Below are 25851 nucleotides of genomic sequence, written 5' to 3'. Positions count from 1 at the left end.
TTCGTAAGATCGTCGCTTCGCTCCACTTTACGCGTCCGGTCAATCGGCATTGTTCTCAGCAAATTTATGCTTTTGACATTTATGAATCGCGCGTCTCGTCATCGTCAAAAGAAAACAGCACAAATATAGATTACAATTTAATATCTTTGCCGTAGACGAGTGGATGATAATGATAATGATTCGTTTCTGATTTTAGAGCGAAACGAGCGTTTTTCTCACGTTTTGTTTGAAGTAAGAAGAGATTAGCTGGCAGCGATAATTTTCAAAATACACGAAGAAACATGCTTCGAGGGAAATACGAAAAAAAGTGGGAATTCTGGTACATGCAGCTAAACCAAGAAGATACGTAGAAGCAGATACACGGTACAATTGCGAATAACGAGGGCTCAGACGTATTCTTAATTGCTAATTGACTTTAATAGCAGTGTGCCGAAGCGTACGCGTTTGATGATCAAACGCACAGAATAATTGGTAGAACTAATTAAACAATGCTATCACGGAGGAACGTGACTCCTTAATTATTTCGAGCAGTCGCGATGGCATATTAATCACGGTGTAATGTAAATTATGTGCGTTATCACGGCTAGTAGAATACGTGTACGTTGCGAAGCGTCGAATAAACGTCTCGTCAGGTTAGATGCAAATGACAAGTATTTTGGGATAGTATGAAAGAGATTGAGTGGCTACTTGGGATGCGGGAATCTGTTTCAACGGAGAACGCGTGTCTGGATGAATTCGAGGAATGCGGGAGGAATTTTAGCCGGGAGAGAAACGAATGATATGAATACAGCTCCTGTTTCGTGAACGTGCTGGAATCTAAACACGCGAATTCAGCTGTTGATTTAGGATAAAACGAAACAGGCACGACGAAGCATTTGCTTGTTTTGCCGAAAAACACGGAGAGTTACGAACGACGAGAACGACGAGTTTGAAAAATTTAATCGAACGTGGAAAAACTAGCGGATCCCCTATCCGATTAAAAGACGTGTGCGCGTATCGTCTGAAAAGTTTAATGAAAGTTCTTAGAATTTGGGAAGCGCGGTTCAATTAGAATTCGAAGGTAAGAAAAATAGAGGGGAGAAATAATTGTATCTGCCCGGAATCGGGAATTTAATGAATCTAATTAGAATTAATAGCGGAGAAGTTCCATTTAATAAGAGTCTCGGAGTCTCGGAACAAAGGAAAATCAGAATGCCGAAGGGCACAAAGCGAAATCGCTGTGAAAGGGTTAAGTGGTGCAGTTAAGGGTTAAAGGGTCAAGGTAGAGCGGCAAGTGAGAGAAGTTTAAGATTAGCATCGTAATAGATTCAACTTAATATACTGGGTGTGTTTATCCTGATACACTTCCCCCCGTGATCTGGGGAAAAAAATATTTTGAATAACGTTTGTCTGAAATACCGAATCGACAAAATGTCAAAAGATCGTCGAAGAAATATTTCTTCGATAAGAGATCGATATTACCTATAGTTTTTCAAACGGTGCTATAGAGTTTTTCCACCGCATGTACGTCCTATTGTTTCATCGTCGCTCATTACCTTCTATTTACAAAGATACAGGCTATTATCAGAGAAATATCGCGTTAACGCTATCGTGGGTGAAACTTCCTCCCGATACAATCTTCCTTTTATTTTCATCCGAAGAACCAACAAAGTCGAACAAATGCGATCGAATTTCTTTTTCTTTCCTTTTTTTTTTTTTTTTTTTTTTAACCGTTCGAGATAAAAATCTAGATGGATGGTTACAAATTCACGTGATATCAGGGAATTATAAATAACAGGAGGTGTTTAAAAATCGTGGCAAACGCTGAGAAGAACACCCTGTATATCATCTTTATTCGTACCTCTCGCTTATTCATTCGGATCGACCTCGCTTTCCGCAGCATCGCCTCTTCCTACATCATGAATAATACACCAGAAAATTATGTTCTTGCACTTCGTACGGTAGCTGGCGATGAACCGTTTGCGAACGAAGCGTGCATCGAGCTCGGTCTTAACCGACTGCATGGTCAATATTTCCTCTGGTCTTATACAGCCTTTGAAAACGATTCATTGCGCGTCGAAGAAAATAGACGGGGCAAACAAACTTGGTAAAAAACGTATTACTCGATATCCCTCTTGTTCATAACCTATTTGTTGCCGGTAGGATGTCGAGAAACTTATTAGAACTCGAATAGACGATCGTTAAAATCTCATTAGAGACTGTTATAGAAAAACGTTTAGGAATTTAAAGTCGTTCTTAAGAGATCAAAAGGAGGAAAAACAGGATTCTTAATGACACTGGCCTCTTTCTTCCGTTTAATACAAAAAGATATAACAATAATGAAATACAAAAGTTATTTACACAAGATGGCCATCTGAAACTCAACCTTCCCTGGCTTTCTAATTTCTCCGCTTCGTTCCCTTTATTATTATCAACTTTCGGCGTTAATCCGTTTATCGTGAATCCGGTTAAACTATTTTCAGCTTACTATCGGTAACGTCTAATTAAATCCAAACTTAGTCTGGCGAACATTCGAATGTTAAAGAGGAAAGAATCGAAGCGATACTATCGATATCGTATAGCGTACCGATTATTCTCGCTATATCTCCAGCGTCACGGTAGAAGAACGTTTGGAAACGTTCTACCGTTCTATCGTGTCCAGACGCGAAAAAATTCCAAAAATTTCGAACTCTCCAAGATTCCAATATCCAACGGATCACGCATAAAAGTCACTTAACTCGTACCACTCCGCAAAACTAATTTCCATTCATTTTTATTCAATAATAATCCCTGTGCTTGGCGGTGGCTTGGTTAAATCTTTAATATCGAACGTCCTCGCAAACACCGTCCCCTATATCGTACACGAATACAAATATCTATCCCTATATATACATACTGTACACATATATATATTCATACTGTATGTACGTGCGTATACAGGTTTGCCATCTTCATTTCCCCGCGGGATTCGTTGGCACGAAATTTGTATCGGAATCCGCGATCTCTCGTCCCGCAAGGGACCAAAAGAACGCAAACTTCATTTAATTAAACTGCTAATTAACGGGGGGGGTGGTGGGGAGAGAGAGAAAGAGGCAAGAAGAGAGGGATCGCCTGAAGCAACGCAACGTTAAAAAGAAACGTATGACTCTGTTTACCATCCCTCCAACCCCGGCGAGTAAACAGGCCGCGCGTAATTGAAAGGTGGAGCGAAGTGGATGTCGATGTCGAGCGATTTTCTCGAACGATCCTGGTCTCTCACCCCCTTCCGCCCTCTCCATCTCGTTGTAACAATGGCTGGGCGTGACTAAACAAGAAGCCGGGATTTACGCAACGTTTAATACCATGAAAAACGTCCAACGTCTACGTTTACCGTCGTACGTCGCCGTTTCAATCGGTTCGACGAGTTTTTACTACCCCTGTGTGCCCTGGCAAACCCTATTTCGAAGACCTTCGCGATCGCCTTCGATCGATATACGCGGAATTAATAATAAATTCATCTCTTTTTACGGTACTCTCGCTGTTTCACGGTACTCCTTTTGTATTCATGTTACGTCGCATCGATCGTCATCGGCTCGGTTAGTAGCAGCGATTAGTATGGAAACGAGCGATTTGTTGCGACGATTAGAAGCTACGAGTCTCGTGTCACGTAAAACTAATGATAGAAAAAAGGAGTAGCTGAGCAATAATTTAACCTGACGGCCAAACTGTACACAGGACTAAAGACTAAAGACTAAATACTAGAATGCTTGCACGTTTTATATGTCGCGTTTGTAGGTGTTAGGGCCAAGGGGAGAATCCTGATTGTTCTACGGAATGGGGAAAGTGTAACGTTGAGCCATGTGCAAAGGTCAAGTCAAAACCTAACGGTTCGCTGTCAGATAGTATGGAATGACGTGGATTTGGTTATGGTCGTTGCCACGCTCGAAACGATACAAATGTTTTTCGCGAGATGCACAGTGGCGGGTGAAAGAAAGCTTGAAATTGATAAAATATGAATTTTAGTAGCCTTTATGTGTCGAAGACGTTTACCATATTGGCAACGATCATCCGTTCCGTGGTATATTTATTCGTTGGCCTTATTAAACGTAAATCCACTTTGTGAAATTATATAGTGACTTATTTATTTGACAGATTCATTTAGGAAACTATGATTTTTTAACATGGAGCTATTTCTTAACGTAGTAATGTAATACTAAACTAAAACGACTAAATTGGTATAACTGGTCAACTTCTGAGTGACAAGCAACTCGTGACCTACTCCAACTCACTGACTCACGACTAACTAAATAACTTTCTCCACCAAAACAACCTTTTATTTTAGTATTCCTGTCAGGTGTGCGCGTTTTGTAGCTGTCGATGACTCAGGACGGTCACGAACGTACTTTTCCGTATCTTTTCACGTACCTTTGGTCCTAAAGGTCCGCGTGCATATTGCTGGGCCACATGGCTCATAAAAATTTTCCATCCTCTTCTGCCCGACAGCATTTTTACTTTTCCCTGCGCCGTAGTTCATCGGGCTTTTCCTAAATGATTTTTCCACGATACTACGATTATGGTGTCTTTTCGTATCTCTCATTGTATAACTCTTTCTTTCTTTCGAAACTGTATATCGAGTTATGAAAGCACTTGGACATCTACCGTGGAAAATTTGTACGGACGAATTAAGGAGTTTCATAAGCACTATAATAAAGCTAGAATGATTTTCTCGCGTGGGAAGATGAAGACTGCTCAGTCGCGAGACTATACTTGTTACAAGTGGTTGCAGTAATAAAATTGTTTTCTAACCGCTTGAACACATATACTCTGCTTTTATTTCGTTTTCATGGAAGGAGTACATAGTTTCGCGAGTATCGTAGTACTAACAAGTTTCTCGTATAGGTGCAGTATTGTTGTTGAAGAATATCGAATACTATAACCGTTTGTGTGACCAGTTGGCGAGTTGATTTAGCTCGTTCGCGGTACGCTGTGTGTTTCGAAAAAGTTGGAAATGGCAAAACAATTGGGAGAGAACAGGGCGGTTAAATTGTACGTTTAAACATTGTAATTGTAATTCTCGTTCTTTCCGCTGAAAGATTTATTAGTACTTTTCCTTGCGTTACGACGAAACAGGTAGACGATCGTTCGTTTTCGAGTCGATGGTGCTTTTCTATTCTTAACAAATTTCTGAAATCTCGGAATATCTGGGAAGCAAAAATGTTAAACCAAAGCGTTTGTTAAAACGTTAAGAGCGGTTCTTGTTTGCTGAAACAAGAGGTAGATCGAGATATAAAAATTTCAAAAACCATAGCAGTAGGATCAAGTGGAAAGACTATAGGTTTTTACGATTGACGTTTGAAATCTTGTTGATCGCACAACGGATCGAGACTTGCAAATGTTGCAGCGTTTTACATTAACCGTTAAACTCTGCTTTTTCTCGAAAGTAACATTAATCGATTGGAAATTCGGTAGATTCGATGAAAGTGTTGAAATCGTATCTTTGGCCGTTTTAACGAATCATGTTTCTATGCGAAAAGGATTAAAAGAAAATTCAATCAGCGCAACCGAAAAGGAATACGAGAAACGAGTGGAAAATGCATGGTGAATGGCACAAAGGCTCTTTTTGCAACAGAAAAGAGAACCGTATAACTGATATCGACGAAAGTGGCTGATATTTTACAACGTAAAGATTACATTATCGAAGAATAACTCGCCACTTTTATCTATAGCTTGAGGATTTTTCAACGTGCTCTGGGAATTTTATCGAATTAATAAAAAAAAGATAGCGCCGCGCGCGGCAGACTTTATTAATGAAAGATTCATCGATTAAATTAGAGCCACAGCAATCCAGCGGAATTGGAACGCAGAAATCCAATTCCATTCGATCTATTTTCTTTCCCTTACACAATTCAACGACCATTCGGTAGTTGTCATTCTAATTTCCCAAAACAATATCTTTCGAAAACTAATCGACCAGCCCGACGTAAAAGAAGAAAAAGAAACACCTTTTAAATATTTCAATATGCATATTTCGCGGCAAGCTTTATAAAAATCAGCATTCCCTGCTCAAAGCACAGGACGTGTACGGGTTTAGAGTAATGTTGTTTGGCGGGGAATTTCAATGCTCGGTCGTTTTCAAAAGATAGGTAGCACGACGGCGCGCCGCACGAACTGGCAAAGTGAGAAACGAGACAACTAACGTTATCTTGTCACGCGGACCTCCCCGTGTGATTAAAGTTCCATTTGAAATATTCATCGGACCGGCGTATTAAAAACGAGCACTCACGCTTTCACGGCAGCGTCGCTTCGTATTCAACGGCCGAGAACAACGGTTGCACTCTCGACGTGTTCATTCGCGCCGATTTCTGCAAAAATATTCCAAGTACGGCGTACTTTGCGCGCGAAACGATCGTCTTACGACTTATTCCTCATCCTGGGCACTCTGTATCGTGTAAAAATGGTACTTGCGATATCGACCCACGATCGACTGACGTTGGTTTCTTCGAATCAGAAATAATCGTAAAATTCGAAATGAAACTCGAATTAAATCGTTACAGATAGCTCGATCGATAATCCGGTCGAATCGCGAATATTTTACGTAGTTGGAAAAATAGTCGCCGTAAAATATCTACAGCGTAGAAACTTTATCGATCTAGACGTCGTTAACGGTGTTTTCCCTCAATTAGCTGACAATCGCCCTTTATTTTCTACGTTAGGTACGAGAGAAAACTCGAAAAAGCACTTTCACCGTGCGTTCTTTGTTGCTATAGAATAACGATACTGGAAATGCTACCTACCTACTCTTGGAATTTCGACAAGGAAATCGTAAGCGTATACGCGTGACCACCCAAAAATATTCATTCGCAGATCGTCACGCACATATCGCATTTACATTTTGAAATTCACATTTAAAACAAATATCGATCTATTATACTTTTATTTTTATTACCTTTTTCATTACACGTTCTTCCTACTCGAATACGTATTCCTTTCGTTTCTTTGACAGTTCTACCAACTTGAACAAATGTACGGTACGTTTCTTTTTAAAAATATCATTTAATAATTTTCTTTGCAGTTATTCGTTGCATAATAAATGCTTTGTACGTCCGTTGTGATATCGATTCCGACGATAAAAAAAAAAAAAAAATTGTACAAGTATCGGTGTACTCCTCGAACGTCTCACACATATATATACGCACATTTACCATTTGCCATTTCTTCAAATTATCGAAATTCGTACGCACCTCGAGTACGACTAACCGCTGCGTGCCTGATACAGATACGATTATAAATAGATAACGAAGCTTGCTGGCCGCTCAATACGTATTAATTTAGCTAGCCTTAGCAATTTCCTCGATTAATCAATTACGTTATATCACAGAGTCGCACTGATGCCACGAATTAGAGTACCAATTCGATAAAGAGAGGTCGTACCCGTAACAAAGTTCAGCACGAACTCTGTGACTTGACTTGCATCTTCTTCATTGTCTAATTGTAAATGCATGATACTATCGACTAGGACGAAATTAGCTACGAACGCGGAGCAAATAGCGGACAACGTGTGCTCGATTGAAACGTTCGAGGCAAAGAAATTTCCGACAAAAGCGAAACTGTAAAATGTTCATGGTGACAGTGAATGCGCGAAAGCAAGTTAAAAAACTATTAACCTAGACACAACACTGTGGAGAATCGATTCTAGCATACCTGACAGAGGCGAAGCATCGAGGTCCCCAGCGACGCGACACTGTATCACTATAAAACAATAATTCCGATGGAATCTACGTGTGGAACGGCGGCACGACCACGAGGAAGCAGAGCGAGACACGAACGTTCCGCGCGACGGTGCGCTGGCAGACGCTCCCGCAGGTAAACTAACTGCACGCTAGTTGCGAGTTGAACGAACGCATCTGCTTGCTCTCCAGGTTAAGCGAACCCTCCCCGCGCCCGCTCTCTTTCAACATAGGCCGACTAAAGGGCCTAGAAGAGATTCTAGGCTTCGGGCAATGGAATCGTGGGATGACGCACGACAGCCTGCTGGCACGACCTTTCTTGCGTTCTGCTTGCATTCTTCCCACGTTCGAATCGACCATGAAAGAGTCACGAACGCAGGCATCGATCGTCTTCATTGAAAAATGAATAACCTTCGGTGTGCAAAAGTATTTCGACGTTCCTCTTTCGCGAAGGATCTTTGAACGATCGTTTAAAATCGTTTTTATCGTTACGTTGATTCAGTATCCGAGACGAAATTTTTACGGAAAGGATCGTGAAACGTTAAAAATTCTTATTTTTTTATTATTATGCGCGATAGAAGATCAAGCAGGATTACGCGATCGTTGAGAGATACGACGAAACATTACTTCGTTCGATACTGATACATTAACGGTTTTACTAAGGAAGGAATATGCTTGGAACTCTGCATGCTACACGGGGCAATGGCAGCTTTATGAAAAACAGCAGATGCGCTAAGAGGTCCTGAACGAGGGTGTAGATCTGGGAACGAGGGTTTGTCTCGTTATTTGCGACGGCAGAAATTGACAGTAGAACGAAACTTGTGATATTATAATTTGCATCGTAAAGGACCTAATAAACGTATTCACTTAAATAACCAAACGGCAATGAAGTAAAATTCGATGGTTTCGTTAAAAAATACCATGTCTTTTACAAGTGTTAAGTCTTTCACAAGTCTTTTAAATAGCTTTCATTCGGGTCCCATCCATCGCTGCAAAGCTTTGTCGAAAAATTCCTCTACATATTTATATTTCTACATCCCTGTTCGAACATATTACAATTTTCCAAATATTAAAACAATTAACGTTTCGATAGTAATGGTAGAGTAGATGTTACAATAATGTCGTAAATTCGAAGGAAACCGGAATAATTTTCAATTATTAATAAACAATCAACAACGTTACTTAGCCACTGCGATTAACGCAAGTGACGTTTCTCTATAGCTTGCCTTGAAACGTGCGAGAACCAAGCGAACTTATTACGCGACTTATTAACACTTTATTGGACGATTGTTAGTTAAATGCTGCGAATACTTTTACGTAAAATCTTCATAAAATCGATACGTTCAATAACCATTGACGAAAGAATGTAGGGACCAGAAACGGCGCATAAAGACTCCAATAAATAACGTAATATGAAGTTCTATAAAATGAAAAGGAGTTTACGCTGCCTTTGATACGTTTCCAAACAGTTTTCCAATTTAAAGGTTGAATTTCGTTCAAAACTGCTATGCGATCCCGCTAAATTGCTATCGTTCCTCGCGCAGATTTTCAATAAAACGTACTGGCAAAATATACACCGTTGGAAGTTGAAGTCACTTGCCGGTTTTTTTTATTTTTTTATTTTTTTTTTTTTTTTAACCATCCGCGGGGAACGTAAAAACCCAGGCCGCGAAACGGGGACGTTCGCGCGTAACAAATGTTTCATAATAACATCCTTGTCACGTATGATCCACAGACAACGAGTTCGTCACAAGGTAGAAACACCGGAGGTTTTTTGTGTCGCGGTGCAACGCAGATGATCGCGCGTTGTGCAACTGACTTTACGTTATCTGCCAACTACAGTGGCGATCAATTGCTTAATTCTTCGATTTTCCCACATCAGGTTGATGACACTGTACGAGAAATTTTGCTCCACTTCGATCTCTGTGGAGGGGAATTTTTACGAAACAACGCTGTCTCGTTAGTTTGGCTTTCAAGATGCCGCGTTAGGCATGGAAAAGCGACTTACTCTATTCTTCTCGAAAGAGGTAGATTATATTCGTCGGAGAACAGCAAACAGCCGAGCATACGATAAAATGAAATCGTATCGATAACATTTATACGATCAAACGTTTGATTTTGCATATGTGCCTCTAATCAGGTTTCGTGTAATCAGAATCGAAAACTGTAGGCCGATTTTGTAGTTACGAAACGGGATATCGATGTAATTTTATTTTCGATTTGTTACAAATTGTTACAAATTTTTTAATCGTCCATGTTATATAAATATTCTTATCTATTTGACCACCGCTGTATGTGCAACTATATCTACCAGTAAACTTATCAGCATATCAAACCGTATCACCACCTTGGATTAGCTTTATCACAAAATGACAAAACACTCGTCGTTCGAGCTATCTGTGGATAGAAACTTAAAAAGAGTAGAGGCCTCGGTGGAAAGGCCGATGATCGATTCGCTAATCGAATGAAGCGACGTGAATTATTTCGAGTGGTTCGTTACGATTCCGTTATCGGGAAACGGCAGATTGAAAATGACTTAATTTTACGCTATCGACATGCATCCGTTTGAAGCACGTTCGATCACGCAAGATGAAAGAATGTCGCGTCGATTTTAATTATTAGCGCGATCGGTCGTCTTTCGTGTGTTCTTCTTTCTAAGATTTCGAAGGAGACTTCGAAGAGAATGGAAATTGCAATTTGCCTCATAAAGACGACGTTTCTTGACGCCTTTGTTTCGCCTTTCTTTTTTCGTGAAACAGCTTCGCGCTATTCTCCCGTGGAACTTTAATAATCTCCGCCCACGTTTTACACGTAGGTGTAAAGCAAGTGCGGCTTTGTATCGCGCTACGACCTCGCCTCTTCCCGGAAAATTATTTACTTAATCCCTATTTTGTCTGGCTATTGATTTACGTAGCAAAGTCCTCGTACTTTCGGTTCGAGTGGAACGTTCGAACAAGTAATTTTAAAGTACATTTCTTATGGAGAATTTCAAGGGAAGTCGTCGTTGAAGAAGCATTTTGCACGATCGAAGTTGCGCCGTTAATGAAATTTTATAAATCTTAAATTATCAGTTTCGACGCTAGAACTACCAAACTAGTCGAGCCATTGCCGAAGCTTTTTCCGTGAATCTGTTACAAGCATCGGGACATTTAAATTCAACATTTAGCGATGCAGCAAATTATCGAAGTGCCGTTGGCAAACTCCTCGTAGCAAATTATCGAATGTCCATAATAATAAAAGACTAGCTGGGTACGGATCATTTGGAAGCGTTAAAAAGCCGCTGAAAAATTGCTGTTTACATCGAATCTGTGGTAAAAACGTTTGCGCGATTACCGATCACGTGTAACCGTAGTGAGAAATTGTCTGCCTCTACGAAACAAACGTGTCCGCGATGTTCGATTAACTATACAATTGATTCTTTGTAAAAATTGCCCTGGTTATCGAAGAAAATTAATATCCCGCGTTTGTGAGCTCCGTAAGAACACAGAATCAGAGGAGGAAAGCAAGATGGAAAATATCGATTTTACGTATCGAGCTATTATTGACAGTTTGTAAAAACAGTTCACGCAATTAACGTATCCGTCCGATATTGCGATTTCAGCCGCAATAAGAAGAAAGAACACGGTAAACAGAAGTTATCCACGTCGATAGCTCAAGTGCGATCACGAAAATACACGGAAAAAGCGAAATTTTTAGGAATAAATCCTCTTCGCGATAAAGTAAAATTACCGGCGAAATGTTGACAATTCTGAAAGACAAACCGGGATGAAATATGAATAAAAAAGATATAGCTGCGATGACAAACGAACCAGACGAATTTATCCCGCGTATTTATCACAGTTATCAGGATTCACGCGTGCGTCCGACGAACGATATAAACGACCAAGAGACTACGTGTAGCTTTCGAAAATTCGATCTTTCGGCCGGATAAAATGAAAGAACGGCCGAGAACCTGACCCGAATTGGCGGAAACAGGAAACCGTTTCTATTTCTAGTTTACGAGAGCAACGATACTTAACGCGAAATTCTACCGGTGTCTCGAATATCCCGAGCGGCGGGAAAATCGGTCGAGACACTCGCGTACAGAGTGTGAAAAATGCGTGAACACCAGGCGACGAGAGAAAAATCTAGGTCGTTGCTGGATTTCTCGCAATAATGTCAAAACCGCTTTACGTTGGAATAACGCGATCGCGGCTTATTCGCGAATCCAAGTAGAAGCTGAATTGTCCACCGTTGCTTATCCTGAGAACCGTCGCTGGTCCGTTCTCAGCGGCCAGAACCTTTGCAATTCCGCTCGATTTCTTCGGCCGCGATCGTTGCGCGAATCTCGACCAACTACTTTTGTACGTGTACGTAGCAATGCGTAACGCGATCGCTCGTAATTCTACACGAGCAGAACCCACGGAAGGGGATCATTCATGCGCCACGGATTACTTGTCGGAGTTGAAAACGCATCGTGATTGCGTTCCCTTAATCCTTTGTGCTCGATGCAGAGGTATATTCTGATTCTTTGATGCTGCTTTAAGTTCTCAATAGCGTCTACATACACGTGTAGGGATAAAGATTGATTTATGTTGGTGCTTTGTCGGATTAAGAGAATTTGTCGTTACGTAGGATAAGATTGTTTGAAACGTTAGGTAATTATGTATTTATCTGTGTTAATTGTAATGTCTTGATTATAAGAAGAATCGATTTCCGCTTCGATATAAACAATAACATGGACGATAGGTAAAATTTCTCGCTTTAAATTTAATATCCCAGTGGATATTATCGAACGTTGATTGTTGAATAATAAATACAAGGCTGGCGTTGACCTTGGCATTACGTAAAACGAATTGGTCCAATCTTACGTTGAACAGATAAAATTCATCGCTTTAAACCGCGCGCAATCATATAATTATCAAATCGTTTATGTTATTAAGTGGTATCTTTTTTTTTTTTTTTTTTTTGTCAAGATAGTGATCTGAAGGAATACGTATACCGGTATAGTATAGTATAGTAGAATATTTATTAGGTTAAATGGAACTTTTCTTTTATCTTCCTACTTTCAAGCTGGGCTGTTTCTTGAATTTTTAACAAAATTTATTCTCCACGCTATCCACGTTAACATTTTAAGTAAAACAATCGGCGGCATACTTGCATTTTTAGATTTTAGATTTTAGAATATTACGGAATTACACCTAATCAGATAGCTGACATTTATCTACGTCAATAAATTATAAGATTAAAAAGTAGGAGCGCTGGAAATACAAAACGAAATCCATATTTGATGAAGTAAGTTTCTTTCGATATATCGTTCCAATCTTCCATTCTCAGTTCTATAACGTTTAATTATTGCACGGATGGAAATTCAAACGGTAGGATATCTGATACTCTGATATTTCCAACGGAAATATCATACATTATACCTATATTTCCAGTAATCGGAAGAAAATGAAACGAAGAACGAGAATGAATAAAAACCGAAAATTGGAGTATCATAACATTATTTTATTGAAATACCGTTCAAATGTAGATTTTTCCAAAATCAAGACGATCCAATATGTGAAACAGAATGCACAGTTTGTAGTTCCACGAGACAATCTTCCACAGCCGAGCCGAATTATCCGAATACAACCGAAAGGATCTATTTGTTACGTCGCGCGGGACATCTGCACGCTAGCCCTCGCTACCTGGCAGCCAACGGTCAACCTACAGCCATCCCGATTTTCGATAGACCCAATGACCCACCATAAAGATTGCCGATCTATTTGCCAGTCTAATTGCTTGTCTGGAGAATTCTCTAATTCGAGAAGTATTTGCAGTTTACGGCTGGGCCTTGGAAAGGTCCTTGAGTTTGCTAGGCGCTCTTAGGAATCACGGAGAAAGCGGGCAGTCATCAGATGGGAAAAACCTAACACATGTCCATCGTAAAAGGCTGTTTTTTATCAGGAGCAAAGTCCACCGCCGCTCTACGTTGGTGGGAGACTTCTGCATATCCTGTTCATCGGTAAAAGGGCACATCCATACCAAGCTTTCCTCCGAGACACCTTAAGGGCAGTCCTACACTCTCGAGCGGTCATCAACGGTTCTACACTCTCGAGCGAGTGCTCAAGCAGTCATCAACGGTTCTACACTTATTCAACGCGTTATTACGAGTTTCATACCTTAAATCAGTCATTTATTTCACNATATAAAGTTGTTGGAATAAACACTATTCTATACCTGCTAATTCAGTGTAAATTCAGTTGAACCACCCCTATTGTCGTAACAGAAATCAGGGGATCGATCATTTCGTGGCGTCGATTATTTAATCGTAACGGGAATTTACGACTCCCGTTGACGTGCCTTCTCGCGATCGCGTCTCTCCGCGAATGGTCGACGAAACACTATTAGTAAACAGAAAATATTACGTAATACATATGATTGGAAAATTTTGCATATTTTTGCATAATTCCCATAAATACCTAATTCAAATAAATGCATATTTTAACCAATATATTCAAAATATGCGTTGAGGTAAGCGACGTAATATTTGTAGAAAAAGATATATAATGCATCTCTTGTTGAAAATTTGATCGATAAAATGTTGGACGATAAAGTACGTACATCTGAAACGCTGCATTTACATGTGTATTTTAAACAACGGAACGAAAGCTGTAAAGAGGTTGTGCAGCAGTGGTGGAGAAATTATCTGTTGTTATAAATTGTATGGATAAATTGTCTTACAGCAAAGTGTGCCTCAGCCGTTGAATTCTGTAAGAGTTGCCGGTAATAAAATTTGCAACGGTGGCAACTTTCACAGGCTTTCTTAGAAGATTGCTAACTCGTTTAGATCTTTATAAAATCTTTTCGACGGGAAAAATGTTGAAGCTGCAGCAGCACGGCGAATACTTTAATAATAAAAATGAGAATATTCCACGGAGAATAAATGAGAATCGCCAGGTAACAGCGAATCTTATATCGGGGATTGATTAATATACGAAAACGATCGATTTCATTCATCTTGGGAGAACAAAAATGACCGAAATGCAGAAACTTTCCAATCAACCAAATAATACATAATGATACGTTTAACTTTATAGCCTTTGAACTTCTCGTGTTTCAATATCGTTCTCGTTTCAACAAACGCAAGTACCTTTAACGTTTGAAACATTTTTCCGATATGAAATTAAAAAGGAAAAATCGGACAGATTAATAATAATAATAATAATTGCTTCGTATTTCCTTGAAATACAGGAAACACGCGCAACAAATACATAATTTAAAAGATGAAAAAAGGCGTACTTATCGATGTTGTGATCTTCGTATTGAAACAGGATAGAACGATCTATAACAACGTTAACTCGGCAAACTTTTCATCTTACATGGTTTTCCATCGTCGCGTCGCTAACGCTGTATAGTTTAATAATTCAGCCCATCGTTTACCAAGCACTCTACCCTGCAGAAGTTAAAACGGTTTCGCTGTCGATGTAATCTATAAAAAATAACTTTATCCATCACGATCGCGTGTACACGTTCTCTCGTGAATGCAAAAGAAAACGAAGCGAAAGAAAAGAAGCAAGAGGATCGGTAAAACAATACTTTTTCCGTCGTTAAACGTCGTCCCGTCAAATTGAAGCATCCGTCGCGTCAGGTAATACTGTTTACGAGGCCATTTGATTGCACGCAATCGATCGTAAACGGAACTACCCTGAAGTCGTTTGGTCTCTATCACGAGAAAGAGAAGGAGAAAGAGAAAGAGAAGGTGGGGACAACAGAAACAATTGACTTCGCGAAAAGCAGGGAATAACGCGTGACGAGTTACGAGGAAGAGTACAACGAGGAAAACGTCGAGGAGCGACCAGAAAGAGCGAAAAATGAAGAATGACGGACGGACAGCGGGACGAAAAAGAGAAAAGGCAGTGGACTGTGTGTGGCTCGGATCGTTCCTTTGTGTTCGTGCAAGTGGACGATTCGTTGACCCGCGGCTGCAATTTCTCCTCTTGGCTTTTATGTTGGCTCAATTGGCCGGCAAAAGTTGTCGACGCACCAGAAACAGCGCGCCCTTCCTGCACACGGTCTGCTTTCTTCCTATTTCGTAGGTAATATCGATAAAACTGGACGCGAGTTCATCGGAGACAGTGCGGGTGCTGCGCGGTTCGCGATTCAGCGAGCGAAACGCGAATTTCGATCGATCGACGTATGTATATCTCGTAGTCGTAAGTGGATTATTTCCTGATCGAACCGGTAAATTAGATATTTGCCGACGGAAATCTTTCGATGAATTTTATGGAAATCTGAAACTCGAAAGTTACGAATCTCTGTGAGACAAGATTAAGACACGGAAGAGTTCTCGTTCATTACGAATCGTTTATTGTTATCGCTTCAAATAAATACAGAAAATTCTAGGCGGAACGATATTACGCGCTGTTAATAATATCACATTCTTATTCGTTCGAAAATATACAAGAAGACGATATGAATTTTACAGCGGCAAACTATTGACACAACGAAACGAGATAAGTTTCGGAATTCTTTTGTGACAGATAGAAAAGTGAAATTTCTCTATTTTCCGAAATAAAATCGTTCGTATCATACGGAAATAAAGCGACGCGTAGCTCGCTCCGCTTTGCCACATTTGTCGTACGTGTGGAATTGACACAAGCAGCGAACGAAGCTAAAGAAGTAGACAACGATTATCTGCGAAGGTTTTCCCCTGACGTCGATCGATAAATCGCTCATTCTTCTTAGAATCTTGTTTCATCACGCGCTACTTAGAGGGAATCTCAACGAGGAAATATCGCGCGACAATTATACAAGATGCAAATTAGGTTAGTGGCAGCTAAGTTGCGACTGTGACACGTTGCATTTAGTGCCGAATACCTAATTATAGCGTACGTACACGTGGAACGAGTATTTTTTTTTTTTATCGTTGAAAACTCCTGTCAAAGCAAACCTTGAACGGTGTTGCGAGGGATTAGCAATTTCTATGCAGTTGATCCAAGTCAGTGTTCACGAGCGAAATCACAAAGAGGCCAGACACAGTAAAAATAAGCGTCATGAGTCACCAACATGGCGTGTCAACGTTCTTACACCAGATCGAGGCTGCTGCTATTATACCATATAGACGAGACCACCTTCTACCGAGTAATTGAACGTTTTAATCCGAGTTTCCACAAAAGAGTAGTAGATCCAGTAGTAGGTATTCGCAATCGATCGGCGGAATTCAGCGGAGAATCGCACGTGTGCAAAAGCACGTGTGCAAAAGCACGTGTGAACTTTTCTCACCGATAAACAACGTCGATCGAGATAGCAAGCTGTATCCGGCACAAACAAAGGAGCGTGGAAATCCAGCGTGCCTGTCGATATTCTTCGCAAAGTGGTTTATCGTCTACGAAGATCGCGCAGTTCAATTCGAAGATAACACCTGGGTCTCACCGAGAAAAAGGTAGGGGAAAAAAAAAAAAGGAAAAGAAGAAAAAAGAAGGACGCAAGAACCAGAAGCAGCGCGTAATCTGTCAATAAACTCGTACACAGAGAAACTCGTGCCGAAGGAAATTACCGAAAGAGAGGCAGCTAGCACGAAGTTGGTACTCGGGGTCTGCGATAAAAGAAAATCGACGACTTTCGTTGAACTCGATCCGGATAACCGTAGAACGAGATCACCGCACGAGATACCGCTTCTTCTCGTTCTGACGATCGAGAGAGAACAGCTTGCAACGGGTCGTGCAAACATCGGCGGACCTGTGTCGCGGTGTCTCTCAGTCGCGCGTTACTTCGTATCATCGCGATTAACATTGTCGCACCGAGAAACTTTGCCAACTCGCAGCAGATTCTCTGGCCGATGCAGAAACTCGTGGGTAACGAGTTCGCTGGAAACTCCGCCGAACACGACGTACCTTTCTTCTGTTACACCTAGATTCCTGTCGGTTAACGGGGCCGATCCACGGATCCCTCTTCTTTCTCTCTCACGTTGCGCGCAACACGCTCTTTACGCCTTTCGTTCGAAACGCTACGTAACCTGCACTTGGTCGCTCCGATAGTCCAGCCACACGGTACACAGAAATAGAAACGCCGGTATCCGATGTCAGTGTGGACGTCGTGACTCTTTGAACCGTTTCATGTAGGTTTTCCTGCTCGCGACGATCGACGTCCAACGATCCATACGATTCGCAGAACGCGAGGACGCGACTTGCGTGTCGACCGAGTTCGCTCGCGATACTAACTCGTGCCTCGCCGCTTTTGCACGCTGGAGAACGTAATCTTGTGTATACCGGTTAACGATACTCTGTGCGGGTATCCCTCCTTTTCTGCTCGACTGTTCGCTGTATTCGTTGTCACGTACACTGTACACGAACTCGCTCTTCGTTTCTCTGCTTGCCGCCACGCTGCTTTTCCTTCGTCACTCTGGCTTATGTTCACGCATCTTCTATCTTTTACCTTCAGAAGGTTCGCCAACGCGTAATTATTAGGCCAATCTCCCGTAAGACATTGCAACGGACACACGCATTTTCCTTGTGTTCTCTTTTCGGAGAAATTGGGTGTCTGCGCTTGTGCGTTCCGTAGGATGGTTGCAACACGGCGAATGATTTTAGACGATGAATAAATCGTTGGAAACCATATAGGTGTTACATATCGATAAATAAATTTACCAAGATGTTGCGTCTGCGGTTAAAGTACTCCAATATGGCGAATAATTCGAGGGTCGAACAAGCTTGTTTCAAGTACGATATTATATTTCTGGTATATTTACAGTGGCGAGTGTATAAATAGGAATATTCAATTCTCGATAGTTAATATCGTGCAATATACGAATTTTCGAGAATATTTCGATGAATTTTCTGTAGCAAACGAGAACATGGATTTCCGCGAGTTTTCTAAAAATTGAATATATAGAATTTCAAAATCGACGAGTGGGGCGGCCGACAAGATCGATGAAAAAACGATATTGGTCGCTGTGCGATCGTTTCGTGGTGGTGTCGTTGATAATTACGAGTGTAGCTTCTTCCGATAAAGGTGTTTGCGCCAACTATATATCGCATGAAATTTATAGAATATCGTGCGATTTCGAAAAAAATACGTACGTACGTAGTCGATTAGCAGAGATGCCCTCGTGCAATTTTTCCGACTATATTCCCAGAGAATAGATAGTTGCTCGATATCAAAGAACAACGATAATAAACACGGAATGAAATAAGAATCGTTTCCACGGGAAATAAACACGCTGGAAATAACTGTCTTCGCGTGAAATACTTTCACTGGCATTAGTATGTCGTGTAATAAGGATTGCATAGCAGCATTGCATTGCAGCCACCGTGGCACGCCACGAACTGCGTAGATTATATCTAGAAAGGGGAAACACATTCGCTCTGGCACAAATTGATATAAATATGTTTCGCTATTTTGGTGCAGCGTAAAAAAAAAAAAAGAAAAGGCTATCTGCCAGCAAAATATGTAACCGGAATTTTTGTTCGGTTCACGCTCTGTTAAACATTTGTCTGTATTAAGCTCTTTCGTTTCAATTTACGATCGTTTCTTTGTAGCCTGTTAATTAAGAAAGCAGCGGTGTTTCGTATCGCCGAATCCGCTTTCGCGTAATTTATACATTCGAACCGTGAAATAATGCATTAAAGAGAAGTTTGCCGCTGTCTGGTTGAAAGCGAGTGGGAGTCGGAGTTATCTCGTAAAAATAACTCGTTAAAAATTCTGCTTTGTTCGAGGCACGGTCTATTTTAATTATACAACCGTTGGACGAAGGAACTTTTAAAAAATCGCATGGATGACGCGCGGGTGCACTTCAGCCGACCCGTGTCTGTGAAATAGACACGGTCCCAAGAAAAACTTATAGCCAGGGGACGAACGCCGGGCGAATAACGTCTAGCCTATATAATTCGGTACCACTTCATCCTCGAGAGGCGATAGAACAAGCTCAGCGTTTCGCCAAATTGAAAAAGATGCTTCACCGACGAGATATCTCTGCATCTTGCTTCCGAAGAAATTAATGATGTCTTTCTACGGCCCTCGAGGTTTTCTTCGTTTTCAATCCCTCCTTTTCATTCTTGCACTTGCATTGAATTAATTCCAGAGCGATCCCAGACACCGTTGTTCTCCACCGTCATTGTGTTTGTCGTTGCAAACTGCAGCTGAGAAATTCGTCGATTCGACGAGTACGGTTATTAGGTAATGTACCTGCTGACATTCGATGGGCTTCCTCTTGTTATTCTTCAAACCACATATTCAAACTCAAACTATTCCCATTTTTCCGTCGAGTATCGGATAGACCATAATTTTCTTTATATACGCGTGTATATCCGTTTAATAATTAAGGAGATTGAGCGTTGTTGGAGCGAGGAAATTCTCGGAAATATCAACGCCGAATAACTCTCTCTTAAAAATTTTTCGGCAAGATATTTCCTGGAACGATGACGGGGCGCGTTATATATTGTTTCCAATTTGAACGTAAAAATATGTCGCTATATTTTATTTAGCGCCAGGGTGATCTAGCGACAAAGTTTATGGGGACAGAAACCGGAGTGCGATTTAGTTTGCTTTTTCATAATGTTCTTTTTCCGATATATAAATGTAGTATCGGAAAAGGGGGGTATACGCTTGGTCTATTGTATGTTTATGTTCGAGTTTCTCGGGATAGTACAAGTTGTAAGTTTAAGGTATAAACTGAGAATCGTAAGAGTGCCGGAGAAGAGAGAAAGAGAGAGAGAGAGAGAGAGAGTGTGTAAGAGTATATGCCTTGGTGACGTCAAAGCTAAATGAGTAAAAGAGTGGGAGAAGGATGCGAGAGTCGAGGGTCAGCAATTTTTGATCCGAGAAGACAGAAGTTGAAAGCCCAGTGTTGGGGTAAGACGTACGAAGAGATTGTAATCAGTTTTTGTATTGGGTATTGCTTGTACGGATAAAACTAAACTAAACTTCAAATAAACCATCCTTTCTTGTCCTTGCTCTAGACCATATTTTGATACTGCATAAATATCTCGTTCAATTAAAACTAATCTGTCTCGGTGTACACGAGAAAATGCATAATGTGGCAGTATAATACTTCAAACGTACATGGAACACGATTGTTTTAATTAATCAAATACGACGTTGTGTTTACAAAGTTATTACGCTTCGCGTACAGTACCACTCGAAAGCATCGAGATATTTGCTTATTTTCGATAATATATAATTTGATTACAGAGTCGCAAGTAAAAACTGTGTGTCGATAAGTAGGGTCGGTTAATGTTTAAACAAATATCTAGAGTTTATTATTCGATGTCTTTATAAACCAATAAATATTAGCCATTAGCTTTTCATTAATTTATATCTTCCACTAACATTTATATGCTGCTACAAATCGTCCAGAGTATCCGGATAACTCGTCGGTGCTTGTGTACATATATATATATATATATCGTAATATAATTGATTTCTTTTACGTCTTCAAACGCTTTGGTATCTTTCATGTTCCGTCAGTATCTTTGCAACGAAGAAATTATACGCTATCAGGAAGCTTATTGATTTCTGATGAGTGTCTTGTTTACTCGAATCAGTTAAGCACCGAACGATCTTCACGCGTTGAATTCTTTATTCATGGACAGGGCACACTGTTACGCACGCAATGTCGGAGGGACGGTGTTGCCGATTAACAGAACGCTATCGTCCTATCCACGCTTCCTTGATGCGTGACGAATTATAATATTAAAATTATGCAACCGAACGTCTATAACAAGATTTCGCTAAAACGAAAGAGATATTTCTCCGTATTGCGCGCACGTGGCCGTATAGTACAATTATCAGCATCGATTTTACACGAAAGAAGCCTTACGTACGTTACTACTTGTTGATATTGGCGTTGGTTTCACGAATTTTTGTCCATGATTCACGTTGGAACATGAATCTCGATGAACGGAGAAGTCGAAACGTATGTACTTTTCACCGCGAAATAGTATCGTGGCATGCGGAGTAATTAATCCGATGACACAGTTTGCGAAACAAAAATTTTTAATCTAATTTTCAAGCTAAATATAAATTTTCGATTAAACCGCGACTCGCCCACACATATCCTGGCCAGTAGCCAGACGATCTGCGAAAACTATGTCGAGCAAATAGAGAGGTTACTTGTCACGAAAAAATATCATTCCGTAGGGAAATTTAGTTCTCGGTATTAGGACTGTAACATGGCGGTGCATCTGGTAACATGCACTCGTCAACCGTAACGTGCCGATCTTACGCGTATCGCGATAGAGGTATTGCGAGTGTCACACGCTCGAGAAGGCCACCCGCTCGGAAACAGTAACCACGTAGACGAAACATCCTGCATGCCACAGCTATTGAAACAATAACCAGACCAGTAACGGAATTATCGTACGAAGTATTGTACGAGCTGTTTTCCTTCCGAAAGAAAAGAGAAACTGGACCGGAAATACGTACAAGCATATTCAGATGCAAAGATCTTGCTGGCTGAACGTAGACCGTGAATCTGGCAATTTATTTTCGCGATAGCAATCGATACAATCGATTCTTCTCGCACGCGTTTCAGCTGTGACAATTCTGTCTCGTTATAGCACTAATTTCCAAAGTGTTTTGCATACCCGCGCATACTATATCCATAAGAAATATATTTTCTTTTACTTACAACAAACAAGATGTAAGAAAGTTTTAAATCGCAAATGTCGTTCGTCATCCTTGCTACCGAGAGCACGCGTCATTTCCATGCGGCATCGCAGACAAATACGCGTGTATGCGAACAGACATGTAGAAATGGTCACAGTGAATCCAGCGACCTCCGACGTACGAAACGGGAACATCGATAGTTTGTCGTTACATCGACAGTCCGTGACATTGGAGCAGCGATACGGAATACGTAATGCAATGGTTCCTTGGGCGATGGAAATGGATATAACCAGAAAATATAACATATGGGAGGACTTGATACGCGTTATAAATATTCGCGAAAGTAAACATCGGCGTGGAATTAAAATTAGAATGATAAATCCATCGAGTCCGATTTACGAAGAGGACTCGTCCCGTGGAATAACAATGCGAAGCTCGCGGCAAGGCTGGACGTTTGAAAAATTGAACACGAACCACCAGCCAGACGCATTTATCGATTCACCTTTTTATCTGCTCTCTAGTATCTACATACGCGATATACTCGCGTATACCTCACGCTTTCGCTCGACTACGCGAATTATCCGTTTCGACAAAGATTACCGATATGTCAGAAAAGTTATCGACTACGTATACGGGAACGGTGCATGCTTCGTTACGATACACGTAACAACAAACCATGAAAATAGAGCACGAATGTTTTGTCAGCATGTGTGTTTGACGGGACTGAATCAATAATGAGGCGGGGTCAATATTTCACGATAACAAGCGGCAGATTATTTTTGAATCGTTCCCCCGGCGAATTATTCGATACGTGGAAATATCCCGTGCATGGTATCGGAGGCGCATAATGCGCGATAACGTTTTTAAGCAAAGTAAGCAGTACAGAGCGCGGCTGTGTGCTACGTTGGCAGGAGCGTCACACGCCTCGGCAGTGTACGAGGCTGCTACTCAAGTTTATACATCGGTGGTGCCATCCATTGACATGTAGTCTCATTACGTATTTCTGCTTGGATAGTTCGCAAGTGTTAGCGTTACCAGCCGCGCAAGCGATGTCTTCCAAGTTTACGTATAACGAAATTTCTACGCTTCGAGTCGAAAGATTCGATATTGCCAACAAAAGTTGTACGAAATTATGCAACGTAAATTTTTGACGCAGAATTTTTTACATTCTTTTTCGCTTTTATTTCGTGATCGCCGGTTACGCGTAAATATTTGACGCGACAGTGAAATGTCTATGATATACAGGTTTTCTAAAAATTGACACGCACCGACAAAAATAGTCGGATTTCTTTCACCGGAATTTTGACTTTTCATCGATATCGTCTGCATGGTTGTTAGGCAACGGTTCAAAAATCTTGTACGCGAATTTTCGAGTCCATGTGCGTCGCCAATAATATACGGCGTGTCACCGATTTGACTGGACCGCGGCCAAATTGTTTTGTGGTCGTTTATGCGCATCTACTTGGAAAGGCATACTTTTTCGCCGCATCTAATCATGCATGCGATTTTTTCCCACGGACGGTGAAACGATGCCTACGTGGAAATGTAAAATACAAACGCCTCCTAATATAATCGATATCGGTCAAATAATAACCGAAATTTACGAACAAATGAAAACGCTTGACCGTAATTTCATCCGTAACAAAGCGTTATTATTCGAAGAGATCGCAATTTGAATACAATTTCGATCAACTCCAACCAAGTGCAGATTAAACCATGGAAAAGATGATAATTTTCATTAGGATAAAAATTTTACTTTTGCACACCATTCTGGAGCATCGTAAAGCATCGGTGTTGTACGTTGTACGAGGACAAGTTAAATAATTATCGAAAATAATCCCGTATCCTGAACGCGGTCGACACACGTTTGCAGTATACAGCCCCGCGTTATGATAATATCGATAATAAATGCTACAATCATAATTACGAAAGGAACTAGCCCGCGTTACGGAGAAATTGACGACAAACCTCGTGTATCGTAACGGACTATACTGCGTAACCGTAGATAAGCACGTATGCAGATAATGATACAGTGACTCACGAAAGTATTTGAATACTAACCGTACAAAACTTGTATAACCCTATCGCACGTGTCGTATAAAACATTCTGATATTTCATTTAGCGCCGTAATGACATACGACCATCGCGATTACATCGCTACAACTTGAAACGAATCTAAAAACCTACCTACGTACGAGTTACGAGCAATTTGGTACGAGTATATATTTCGTAGAAGACACGAGACTATTTAAACGGTCGATTATTCGTTCTATTGATAAAACGTATTCGATGCTTGTTATACGATCGTAATAATATATTCGTAAAAGATATCTACGAGTGTTGGGAAATACTCGCACGAGTCTGGATATTCGTAGATGGCGAGGATAAAACGAAACAAAGAACGAAGTAGAAATAAAAGTATGGAGGATGAACAAGGAAGCAAAGAGCGAAACGCGTTTCGCAGTGACTACAACACAGCTGTTGCAGATGAGACACAGCAGACACAGCTCACCCGAAATTGTCCACGTGACGCGTGCAAATAAAAAAGAAGCATATCCGATACGGCCAGTCACGGCTATCGTTTGCAGGACAAAAATCGCCACCAATTCTCCGACAAGTCCACGAGCACCTGCCTCACGAGTCTGTCATAAATACCACCGCCAATTAGACCTCTATTCAATCGCCTATACGTTAGGAAGAAAATTTAACTCACGACGCGGCACGTTGTCGATCGCTCTACGTGTACATCGATATACGTCGTTGAACGATTTGCGCGGATTCGACGCGAAAATTCGCGAATACGCAGAGGTTATGACGCACTACACGGTTCAATCGGGAGAAGAACGCATCGCCGCTCGTATAATACGGGCTGTATCATCCTTGGCGAGCGATGGAAAACAAAAGAGATACAAAGCACGGAATCTCGATAAATATCGCGTTGTTAATCATCGAGGCACGATGAAAACTTCCTGCGCGTAATCCGCGTGCCGTCCAAATGGAACCATGACTGTAGCCCAATTTCTGTCTTTCGCCGTGCTCCTCCGCCCACCGTGTTTCCCGTCTCCAGGCAACCGAAGCTCGCGACTATCCGTGTGTGTATGCGCGCGTGTTTCTCTCTACATACAGATAGTCTCTGGTTTGCTCGTTGGCTATAGTGCGTTGGCGTGTATACATACATATAACGTCACGTATACAGAGAAGTAGCATCGATTGCCCTTTAGGCAACGGGCGCATGGACCTGTATTATGTGCTCGCCAATTCCCATCGACTCGTACGCGCTTGATGATATGTTCCATTATCGGTTAATTTGATTGTAAAATCGGCACGTCCGGCGGAACAACTAAAAATACGTTTGATTAGTTGCGTGCCGTGGCCAGCCGATTAGGACATTACCTTCGCTTCGGTCGCGGATACATTCACCAAGCGGAAATAGAGTTTAATCGAACAAGATGAGTGGATTTATATCTTGGAAATTGAATGTCTGCGCAATTTCAGCTACCGCTATACCTTATTTACATATCTTTATTTTTCGTTTAAGCTTTTTCTTTTTTTTTTTTTTTACCGGATCTTACATTTTATTGTCACGGTATGTAA

The 25851-nt window shown here is 41.0% G+C and overlaps 1 protein-coding gene across 4 annotated transcripts in view; it reads right to left on the bottom strand.

Moving 5' to 3' along the window:
- The window catches only part of LOC122571997 (choline transporter-like protein 1), a 49128-nt gene extending 26746 nt beyond the window's left edge, over window positions 1-22382 (bottom strand). Inside the window, exon 1 of one of the 4 annotated variants that reach the window (XM_043736432.1) lies at window positions 22279-22382. The gene's annotated coding sequence lies outside the window, so the exon portion shown is untranslated. Of the gene's footprint in view, window positions 1-7659; window positions 7679-17545; window positions 20913-22278 lie in introns of those variants that run through there. The other 3 variants (XM_043736434.1, XM_043736431.1, XM_043736433.1) reach the window with 3 other exon arrangements.
- Between the last annotated feature and the right edge of the window lie 3469 nt (window positions 22383-25851).

The sequence above is a fragment of the Bombus pyrosoma genome, linkage group LG10, assembly GCF_014825855.1.
Source record: "Bombus pyrosoma isolate SC7728 linkage group LG10, ASM1482585v1, whole genome shotgun sequence".
In the NCBI taxonomy this organism is placed as follows: Eukaryota; Metazoa; Arthropoda; class Insecta; order Hymenoptera; family Apidae; genus Bombus; species Bombus pyrosoma.
Note: the sequence above shows the minus strand (reverse complement) of the source record. Positions and strands in the feature narration are given on the sequence as shown.